This window comes from Arctopsyche grandis, chromosome 13 (genome assembly GCF_051622035.1).
Source record: "Arctopsyche grandis isolate Sample6627 chromosome 13, ASM5162203v2, whole genome shotgun sequence".
Lineage (NCBI taxonomy): Eukaryota > Metazoa > Arthropoda > Insecta > Trichoptera > Hydropsychidae > Arctopsyche > Arctopsyche grandis.
Genome location: NC_135367.1, coordinates 13,544,857 through 13,558,059, shown reverse-complemented (window position 1 = coordinate 13,558,059; position 13,203 = coordinate 13,544,857).

The following is a 13,203-nucleotide window of genomic DNA, read 5'->3' as shown; positions in this document are numbered from 1 at the left end:
AAAACTCGCTAACCTAACCCAACCTAACCTAACCATCCCCTGATTTAAAGAATTCCAAATTGCTATAATATCCACAAAACTCGCAAACCTCACCAAACGTAACCCAACCTAACCTAACCATCACCGGATTTAAAAAATTCGACATTGCAATAATATCCACAAAACAAACAAACCTCACCAAACCTATCCCAATCTAACCTTACCATCACCGGATTTTAAGAATTCGACATTTCAATAATATACACAAAACTCGCTAACCTAACCCAACCTTACCTAACCATCACCTGATTTAAAGAATTCGAAATTGCAATAATATACACAAAACTCGCATACCTCACCAAACGTAACCCAACCTAACCTTACCATCACAAGATTTAAAGAAATCAACAGTGCAATAATATTCACAAAACTCGCTAACCTCACCAAACGTAACCCAACCTAACCTATCCATCACCGGATTTAAGGAATTCGACATTGCAAAAATATGCACAAATCTCGCAAACCTCACCAAACGTAACCCAACCTAACCTAACCATCACCGGATTTAAGGAATTTATTATTGCAATAATATACACAAAAATCGCTTACGTCACCAAACGTAACCCAACCTAACCTAACCATCACTGGATTTAAAGAATTCGACAGTGCAATAATATACACAAAACTCGCATACCTCACCAAACGTAACCCAACCAAACCTAACCATCACCGGATTTAAAGAATTCAACAGTGCATTAATATACACAAAACTCGCTTACCTCACCAAACGTAACCCAACCTAACCTATCCATCACCGGATTTAAGGAATTCGACATTGCAAAAATATGCACAAATCTCGCAAACCTCACCAAACGTAACCCAACCTAACCTAACCATCACCGGATTTAAGGAACTTATTATTGCAATAATATACACAAAATTCGCTTACCTCACCAAACGTTACCCAACCTAACCTTACCATCTTAATCTAACCACCACCGGATTTTAAGAATTCGACATTGCAAAAATATACACAAAACTCGCTAACCTAACCCAACCTAACCTAACCATCACCGGATTGAACGAATTTGACATTGCAATAATATACACAAAACTCGCTAACCTAACCCAACCTAACCTAACCATCTCCGGATTCAAAGAATTCGACATTGCAATAATATACATAAAAATCGCTAACCTCACCAAACCAAACCCAACCTAACCTAACCATCACCGGATTTAAAGAATTCAACAGTGCAAAAAGATATACAAAACTCGCTAACCTCACCAAACCTATCCCAATCTAACCTAACCACCACCAGATTTTAAGAATTCAACATTGCAAAAATATACACAAAACTCGCTAACCTAACCATCACCGGATTTAAAGAATTCGACATTTCAATAATATACACAAAACTCGCTAACCTTACCCAACCTAACCTAACCATCACCGGATATAAAGAATTTGACAGTGCAATAATATCCACAAAACTCGCAAACCTCACCAAACGTAACCCAACCTAACCTAACCATCACCGGATTTAAAGAATTCGACATTGCAATAATATAAACAAAACTCGCTATCCTAACCCAACCTAACCTTACCATCACCGAATTTAAAGAATTCGACAATGCAATAATATCCACAAAACTCGCAAACCTCACCAAAAAAACAAACCTAACCTAACCATCACCGGATTTAAAGAAATCGACATTGCCATAGTATCCACAAAACTCGCAAACCTCACCAATCCTAGCCCAACTTAACCTAACCATCACCGGATTTTAAGAATTCGACATTTCAATAATATACACAAAACTCGCTAACCTAACCCAACCTAACCTAACCATCACCTGATTTAAAGAATTCCAAATTGCTATAATATCCACAGAACTCGCAAACCTCACCAAACGTAACCTAACCTAACCTTACCATCACCGGATTTAAAGAATTCGACATTGCAATAATATCCACAAAACTCGCAAACCTATCAAATCCTACCCCAACCTAACCTTACCATCACCGAATTTAAGGAAGTCGACAATGCAATAATATCCACAAAACTCGCTAACCTCACCAAACCTATCCCAATCTAAACCTAACCACCACCGGATTTTAAGAATTCGACATTGCAAAAATATACACAAAACTCGCTAACCTAACCCAACCTAACCTAACCATCACCGGATTGAACGAATTTGACATTGCAATAATATACACAAAACTCGCTAACCTAACCCAACTTAACCTAACCATCACCGGATTTAACGAATTTGAAATTGCAATAATATACACAAAACTCGCTAACCTAACCATCACCGTATTTAAAGAATTCGACATTGCAATAAAATACACAAAACTCGCTAACCTAACCCAACCTAACCTAACCATCTCCGGATTCAAAGAATTCGACATTGCAATAATATACATAAAAATCGCTAACCTCACCAAACCTAACCCAACCTAACCTAACCATCACCGGATTTAAAGAATTCAACAGTGCAATAATATACACAAAACTCGCTAACCTCACCAAACCTATCCCAATCTAACCTAACCACCACCAGATTTTAAGAATTCAACATTGCAAAAATATACACAAAACTCGCTAACCTAACCCAACCTAACCTAACCATCACCGGATTTAAAGAATTCGACATTTCAATAATATACACAAAACTCGCTAACCTTACCCAACCTAACCTAACCATCACCGGATATAAAGAATTCGACAGTGCAATAATATCCACAAAACTCGCAAACCTCACCAAACGTAACCCAACCTAACCTTACCATCACCGAATTTAAAGAATTCGACAATGCAATAATATCCACAAAACTCGCAAACCTCACCAAAAAAACAAACCTAACCTAACCATCACCGGATTTAAAGAAATCGACATTGCCATAGTTTCCACAAAACTCGCAAACCTTACCAATCCTAACCCAACTTAACCTAACCATCACCGGATTTTAAGAATTCGACATTTCAATAATATACACAAAACTCGCTAACCTAACCCAACCTAACCTAATCATCACCGGATTGAACGAATTTGACATTGCAATAATATACACAAAACTCGCTAACCTAACCCAACCTAACCTAACCATCTCCGGATTCAAAGAATTCGACATTGCAATAATATACATAAAAATCGCTAACCTCACCAAACCTAACCCAACCTAACCTAACCATCACCGGATTTAAAGAATTCAACAGTGCAATAATATACACAAAACTCGCTAACCTCACCAAACCTATCCCAATCTAACCTAACCACCACCAGATTTTAAGAATTCAACATTGCAAAAATATACACAAAACTCGCTAACCTAACCCAACCTAACCTAACCATCACCGGATTTAAAGAATTCGACATTTCAATAATATACACAAAACTCGCTAACCTAACCCAACCTAACCTAACCATCACCGGATTTAAAGAATTCGTCATTTCAATAATATACACAAAACTTGCTAACCTTACCCAACCTAACCTAACCATCACCGGATATAAAGAATTCGACAGTGCAATAATATCCACAAAACTCGCAAACCTCACCAAACGTAACCCAACCTAACCTAACCATCACCGGATTTAAAGAATTCGACATTGCAATAATATAAACAAAACTCGCTAACCTAACCCAACCTAACCTAACCATCACCTGATTTAAAGAATTCGAAATTGCTTTAATATCCACAAAACTCGCAAACCTCACCAAACAAACCAACCTTACCTAACCATCACCGGATTTAAAGAATTCGACAGTGCATTAATATACACAAAACTCGCTTACCTCACCAAACGTAACCCAACCTAACCTATCCATCACCGGATTTAAGGAATTCGACATTGCAAAAATATGCACAAATCTCGCAAACCTCACCAAACGTAACCCAACCTAACCTAACCATCACCGGATTTAAGGAACTTATTATTGCAATAATATACACAAAATTCGCTTACCTCACCAAACGTTACCCAACCTAACCTTACCATCTTAACCTAACCACCACCGGATTTTAAGAATTCGACATTGCAAAAATATACACAAAACTCGCTAACCTAACCCAACCTAACCTAACCATCACCGGATTGAACGAATTTGACATTGCAATAATATACACAAAACTCACTAACCTAACCCAACCTAACCTAACCATCTCCGGATTCAAAGAATTCGACATTGCAATAATATACATAAAAATCGCTAACCTCACCAAACCTAACCCAACCTAACCTAACCATCACCGGATTTAAAGAATTCAACAGTGCAATAATATACACAAAACTCGCTAACCTCACCAAACCTATCCCAATCTAACCTAACCACCACCAGATTTTAAGAATTCAACATTGCAAAAATATACACAAAACTCGCTAACCTAACCCAACCTAACCTAACCATCACCGGATTTAAAGAATTCGACATTTCAATAATATACACAAAACTCGCTAACCTTACCCAACCTAACCTAACCATCACCGGATATAAAGAATTCGACAGTGCAATAATATCCACAAAACTCGCAAACCTCACCAAACGTAACCTAACCTAACCTAACCATCACCGGATTTAAAGAATTCGACATTGCAATAATATCCACAAAACTCGCAAACCTATCAAATCCTACCCCAACCTAACCTTACCATCACCGAATTTAAGGAAGTCGACAATGCAATAATATCCACAAAACTCGCTAACCTCACCAAACCTATCCCAATCTAAACCTAACCACCACCGGATTTTAAGAATTCGACATTGCAAAAATATACACAAAACTCGCTAACCTAACCCAACCTAACTTAACCATCACCGGATTGAACGAATTTGACATTGCAATAATATACACAAAACTCGCTTACCTAACCCAACCTAACCTAACCATCACTTGATTTAACGAATTTGAAATTGCAATAATAAACACAAAACTCGCTAACCTAACCATCACCGGATTTAAAGAATTCGACATTGCAATAAAATACACAAAACTCGCTAACCTAACCCAACCTAACCTAACCATCACCTGATTTAAAGAATTCGAAATTGCTTTAATATCCACAAAACTCGCAAACCTCACCAAACAAACCAACCTTACCTAACCATCACCGGATTTAAAGAATTCGACATTGCAATAGTATCCACAAATCTCGCAAACCTCACCAATCCTAACCCAACCTAACCTAACCATCACCGGATTTTAAGAATTCGACATTTCAATAATATACACAAAACTCGCATACCTCACCAAACGTAACCCAACCTAACCTAACCATCACAAGATTTAAAGAATTCAACAGTGCAAAAATATCCACAAAACTCGCAAACCTCACCAAACGTAACTCAACCTAACCTAACCATCACCGGATTTAAGGAATTTGTTATTGCAATAATATACACAAAACTCGCTTACCTCACCAAACGTAACCCAACCTAACCTAACCATCACTGGATTTAAAGAATTCGACAGTGCAATAATATACACAAAACTCGCATACCTCACCAAACGTAACCCAACCAAACCTAACCATCACCGGATTTAAAGAATTCAACAGTGCATTAATATACACAAAACTCGCTTACCTCACCAAACCTAACCCAACCTAACCTAACCATCACCGGATTTAAAGAATTCGACTTTGCAATAATATCCACAAAACACGCTTACCTCTCCAAACGTAACCCAACCTAACCTAACCATCACCGGATTGAACGAATTTGACATTGCAATAATATACACAAAACTCGCTAACCTAACCCAACCTAACCTAACCATCTCCGGATTCAAAGAATTCGACATTGCAATAATATACAAAAAAATCGCTAACCTCACCAAACCTAACCCAACCTAACCTAACCATCACCGGATTGAAAGAATTCAACAGTGCAATAATATACACAAAACTCGCTAACCTCACCAAACCTATCCCAATCTAACCTAACCACCACCAGATTTTAAGAATTCAACATTGCAAAAATATACACAAAACTCGCTAACCTAACCCAACCTAACCTAACCATCACCGGATTGAACGAATTTGACATTGCAATAATATACACAAAACTCGCTAACCTAACCCAACCTAACCTAACCATCTCCGGATTCAAAGAATTCGACATTGCAATAATATACATAAAAATCGCTAACCTCACCAAACCAAACCCAACCTAACCTAACCATCACCGGATTTAAAGAATTCAACAGTGCAAAAAGATATACAAAACTCGCTAACCTCACCAAACCTATCCCAATCTAACCTAACCACCACCAGATTTTAAGAATTCAACATTGCAAAAATATACACAAAACTCGCTAACCTAACCATCACCGGATTTAAAGAATTCGACATTTCAATAATATACACAAAACTCGCTAACCTTACCCAACCTAACCTAACCATCACCGGATATAAAGAATTTGACAGTGCAATAATATCCACAAAACTCGCAAACCTCACCAAACGTAACCCAACCTAACCTAACCATCACCGGATTTAAAGAATTCGACATTGCAATAATATAAACAAAACTCGCTATCCTAACCCAACCTAACCTTACCATCACCGAATTTAAAGAATTCGACAATGCAATAATATCCACAAAACTCGCAAACCTCACCAAAAAAACAAACCTAACCTAACCATCACCGGATTTAAAGAAATCGACATTGCCATAGTATCCACAAAACTCGCAAACCTCACCAATCCTAGCCCAACTTAACCTAACCATCACCGGATTTTAAGAATTCGACATTTCAATAATATACACAAAACTCGCTAACCTAACCCAACCTAACCTAACCATCACCTGATTTAAAGAATTCCAAATTGCTATAATATCCACAGAACTCGCAAACCTCACCAAACGTAACCTAACCTAACCTAACCATCACCGGATTTAAAGAATTCGACATTGCAATAATATCCACAAAACTCGCAAACCTATCAAATCCTACCCCAACCTAACCTTACCATCACCGAATTTAAGGAAGTCGACAATGCAATAATATCCACAAAACTCGCTAACCTCACCAAACCTATCCCAATCTAAACCTAACCACCACCGGATTTTAAGAATTCGACATTGCAAAAATATACACAAAACTCGCTAACCTAACCCAACCTAACCTAACCATCACCGGATTGAACGAATTTGACATTGCAATAATATACACAAAACTCGCTAACCTAACCCAACTTAACCTAACCATCACCGGATTTAACGAATTTGAAATTGCAATAATATACACAAAACTCGCTAACCTAACCATCACCGTATTTAAAGAATTCGACATTGCAATAAAATACACAAAACTCGCTAACCTAACCCAACCTAACCTAACCATCTCCGGATTCAAAGAATTCGACATTGCAATAATATACATAAAAATCGCTAACCTCACCAAACCTAACCCAACCTAACCTAACCATCACCGGATTTAAAGAATTCAACAGTGCAATAATATACACAAAACTCGCTAACCTCACCAAACCTATCCCAATCTAACCTAACCACCACCAGATTTTAAGAATTCAACATTGCAAAAATATACACAAAACTCGCTAACCTTACCCAACCTAACCTAACCATCACCGGATATAAAGAATTCGACAGTGCAATAATATCCACAAAACTCGCAAACCTCACCAAACGTAACCCAACCTAACCTTACCATCACCGAATTTAAAGAATTCGACAATGCAATAATATCCACAAAACTCGCAAACCTCACCAAAAAAACAAACCTAACCTAACCATCACCGGATTTAAAGAAATCGACATTGCCATAGTATCCACAAAACTCGCAAACCTTACCAATCCTAACCCAACTTAACCTAACCATCACCGGATTTTAAGAATTCGACATTTCAATAATATACACAAAACTCGCTAACCTAACCCAACCTAACCTAATCATCACCGGATTGAACGAATTTGACATTGCAATAATATACACAAAACTCGCTAACCTAACCCAACCTAACCTAACCATCTCCGGATTCAAAGAATTCGACATTGCAATAATATACATAAAAATCGCTAACCTCACCAAACCTAACCCAACCTAACCTAACCATCACCGGATTTAAAGAATTCAACAGTGCAATAATATACACAAAACTCGCTAACCTCACCAAACCTATCCCAATCTAACCTAACCACCACCAGATTTTAAGAATTCAACATTGCAAAAATATACACAAAACTCGCTAACCTAACCCAACCTAACCTAACCATCACCGGATTTAAAGAATTCGACATTTCAATAATATACACAAAACTCGCTAACCTAACCCAACCTAACCTAACCATCACCGGATTTAAAGAATTCGTCATTTCAATAATATACACAAAACTTGCTAACCTTACCCAACCTAACCTAACCATCACCGGATATAAAGAATTCGACAGTGCAATAATATCCACAAAACTCGCAAACCTCACCAAACGTAACCCAACCTAACCTAACCATCACCGGATTTAAAGAATTCGACATTGCAATAATATAAACAAAACTCGCTAACCTAACCCAACCTAACCTAACCATCACCTGATTTAAAGAATTCGAAATTGCTTTAATATCCACAAAACTCGCAAACCTCACCAAACAAACCAACCTTACCTAACCATCACCGGATTTAAAGAATTCGACAGTGCATTAATATACACAAAACTCGCTTACCTCACCAAACGTAACCCAACCTAACCTATCCATCACCGGATTTAAGGAATTCGACATTGCAAAAATATGCACAAATCTCGCAAACCTCACCAAACGTAACCCAACCTAACCTAACCATCACCGGATTTAAGGAACTTATTATTGCAATAATATACACAAAATTCGCTTACCTCACCAAACGTTACCCAACCTAACCTTACCATCTTAACCTAACCACCACCGGATTTTAAGAATTCGACATTGCAAAAATATACACAAAACTCGCTAACCTAACCCAACCTAACCTAACCATCACCGGATTGAACGAATTTGACATTGCAATAATATACACAAAACTCACTAACCTAACCCAACCTAACCTAACCATCTCCGGATTCAAAGAATTCGACATTGCAATAATATACATAAAAATCGCTAACCTCACCAAACCTAACCCAACCTAACCTAACCATCACCGGATTTAAAGAATTCAACAGTGCAATAATATACACAAAACTCGCTAACCTCACCAAACCTATCCCAATCTAACCTAACCACCACCAGATTTTAAGAATTCAACATTGCAAAAATATACACAAAACTCGCTAACCTAACCCAACCTAACCTAACCATCACCGGATTTAAAGAATTCGACATTTCAATAATATACACAAAACTCGCTAACCTTACCCAACCTAACCTAACCATCACCGGATATAAAGAATTCGACAGTGCAATAATATCCACAAAACTCGCAAACCTCACCAAACGTAACCTAACCTAACCTAACCATCACCGGATTTAAAGAATTCGACATTGCAATAATATCCACAAAACTCGCAAACCTATCAAATCCTACCCCAACCTAACCTTACCATCACCGAATTTAAGGAAGTCGACAATGCAATAATATCCACAAAACTCGCTAACCTCACCAAACCTATCCCAATCTAAACCTAACCACCACCGGATTTTAAGAATTCGACATTGCAAAAATATACACAAAACTCGCTAACCTAACCCAACCTAACTTAACCATCACCGGATTGAACGAATTTGACATTGCAATAATATACACAAAACTCGCTTACCTAACCCAACCTAACCTAACCATCACTTGATTTAACGAATTTGAAATTGCAATAATAAACACAAAACTCGCTAACCTAACCATCACCGGATTTAAAGAATTCGACATTGCAATAAAATACACAAAACTCGCTAACCTAACCCAACCTAACCTAACCATCACCTGATTTAAAGAATTCGAAATTGCTTTAATATCCACAAAACTCGCAAACCTCACCAAACAAACCAACCTTACCTAACCATCACCGGATTTAAAGAATTCGACATTGCAATAGTATCCACAAATCTCGCAAACCTCACCAATCCTAACCCAACCTAACCTAACCATCACCGGATTTTAAGAATTCGACATTTCAATAATATACACAAAACTCGCATACCTCACCAAACGTAACCCAACCTAACCTAACCATCACAAGATTTAAAGAATTCAACAGTGCAAAAATATCCACAAAACTCGCAAACCTCACCAAACGTAACTCAACCTAACCTAACCATCACCGGATTTAAGGAATTTGTTATTGCAATAATATACACAAAACTCGCTTACCTCACCAAACGTAACCCAACCTAACCTAACCATCACTGGATTTAAAGAATTCGACAGTGCAATAATATACACAAAACTCGCATACCTCACCAAACGTAACCCAACCAAACCTAACCATCACCGGATTTAAAGAATTCAACAGTGCATTAATATACACAAAACTCGCTTACCTCACCAAACCTAACCCAACCTAACCTAACCATCACCGGATTTAAAGAATTCGACTTTGCAATAATATCCACAAAACACGCTTACCTCTCCAAACGTAACCCAACCTAACCTAACCATCACCGGATTGAACGAATTTGACATTGCAATAATATACACAAAACTCGCTAACCTAACCCAACCTAACCTAACCATCTCCGGATTCAAAGAATTCGACATTGCAATAATATACAAAAAAATCGCTAACCTCACCAAACCTAACCCAACCTAACCTAACCATCACCGGATTGAAAGAATTCAACAGTGCAATAATATACACAAAACTCGCTAACCTCACCAAACCTATCCCAATCTAACCTAACCACCACCAGATTTTAAGAATTCAACATTGCAAAAATATACACAAAACTCGCTAACCTAACCCAACCTAACCTAACCATCACCGGATTGAACGAATTTGACATTGCAATAATATACACAAAACTCGCTAACCTAACCCAACCTAACTTAACCATCACCGGATTGAACGAATTTGACATTGCAATAATATACACAAAACTCGCTAACCTAACCCAACCTAACAAAACCATCACCGGATTTAAAGAATTCAACAGTGCAATAATATACACAAATCTCGCTAACCTCACCAAACCCATCCCAATCTTACCTAACCACCACCAGATTTTAAGAATTCAACATTGCAAAAATATACACAAAACTCGCTAACCTAACCCAACCTAACCTAACCATCACCGGATTTAAAAAATTCGACATTTCAATAATATACACAAAACTCGCTCACCTTACCCAACCTAACCTAACCATCACCGGATTAAAAGAATTCGACAGTGCAATAATATCCACAAAACTCGCAAACCTCACCAAACGTAACCCAACCTAACCTAACCATCACCGGATTTAAAGAATTCGACATTGCAATAATATAAACAAAACTTGCTATCCTAACCCAACCTAACCTTACCATCACCGAATTTAAAGAATTCGACAATGCAATAATATCCACAAAACTCGCAAACCTGACCAAAAAAACAAACCTAACCTAACCATCACCGGATTTAAAGAAATCGACATTGCAATAGTATCCACAAAACTCGCAAACCTCACCAATCCTAACCCAACTTAACCTAACCATCACCGGATTTTAAGAATTCGACATTGCAATAATATACACAAAACTCGCTTACTTAACCCAACCTAACCTAACCATCTCCGGATTCAAAGAATTCGACATTGCAATTATATACATAAAAATCGCTAACCTCACCAAACCTAACCCAACCTTACCTAACCATCACCGGATTTAAAGAATTCGACATTGCAATAAAATACACAAAACTCGCTAACCTAACCCAACCTAACCTAACCATCACCTGATTTAAAGAATTCGAAATTGCTATAATATCCACAAAACTCGCAAACCTCACCAAACAAACCAACCTAACCTAACCATCACCGGATTTAAAGAATTCGACATTGCAATAGTATCCACAAAACTCGCTAACCTAACCCAACCTAACCTAACCATCCCCTGATTTAAAGAATTCCAAATTGCTATAATATCCACAAAACTCGCAAACCTCACCAAACGTAACCCAACCTAACCTAACCATCACCGGATTTAAAAAATTCGACATTGCAATAATATCCACAAAACTAGCAAACCTCACCAAACCTATCCCAATCTAACCTTACCATCACCGGATTTTAAGAATTCGACATTGCAATAATTTTCTAAAAACTCGCTTACTTAACCCAACCTAACCTAACCATCTCCGGATTCAAAGAATTCGACATTGCAATTATATACATAAAAATCGCTAACCTCACCAAACCTAACCCAACCTAACCTAACCATCACCGGATTTAAAGAATTCGACATTGCAATAATATAAACAAAACTTGCTATCCTAACCCAACCTAACCTTACCATCACCGAATTTAAAGAATTCGACAATGCAATAATATCCACAAAACTCGCAAACCTGACCAAAAAAACAAACCTAACCTAACCATCACCGGATTTAAAGAAATCGACATTGCAATAGTATCCACAAAACTCGCAAACCTCACCAATCCTAACCCAACTTAACCTAACCATCACCGGATTTTAAGAATTCGACATTGCAATAATATACACAAAACTCGCTTACTTAACCCAACCTAACCTAACCATCTCCGGATTCAAAGAATTCGACATTGCAATTATATACATAAAAATCGCTAACCTCACCAAACCTAACCCAACCTTACCTAACCATCACCGGATTTAAAGAATTCGACATTGCAATAAAATACACAAAACTCGCTAACCTAACCCAACCTAACCTAACCATCACCTGATTTAAAGAATTCGAAATTGCTATAATATCCACAAAACTCGCAAACCTCACCAAACAAACCAACCTAACCTAACCATCACCGGATTTAAAGAATTCGACATTGCAATAGTATCCACAAAACTCGCTAACCTAACCCAACCTAACCTAACCATCCCCTGATTTAAAGAATTCCAAATTGCTATAATATCCACAAAACTCGCAAACCTCACCAAACGTAACCCAACCTAACCTAACCATCACCGGATTTAAAAAATTCGACATTGCAATAATATCCACAAAACTAGCAAACCTCACCAAACCTATCCCAATCTAACCTTACCATCACCGGATTTTAAGAATTCGACATTGCAATAATTTTCTAAAAACTCGCTTACTTAACCCA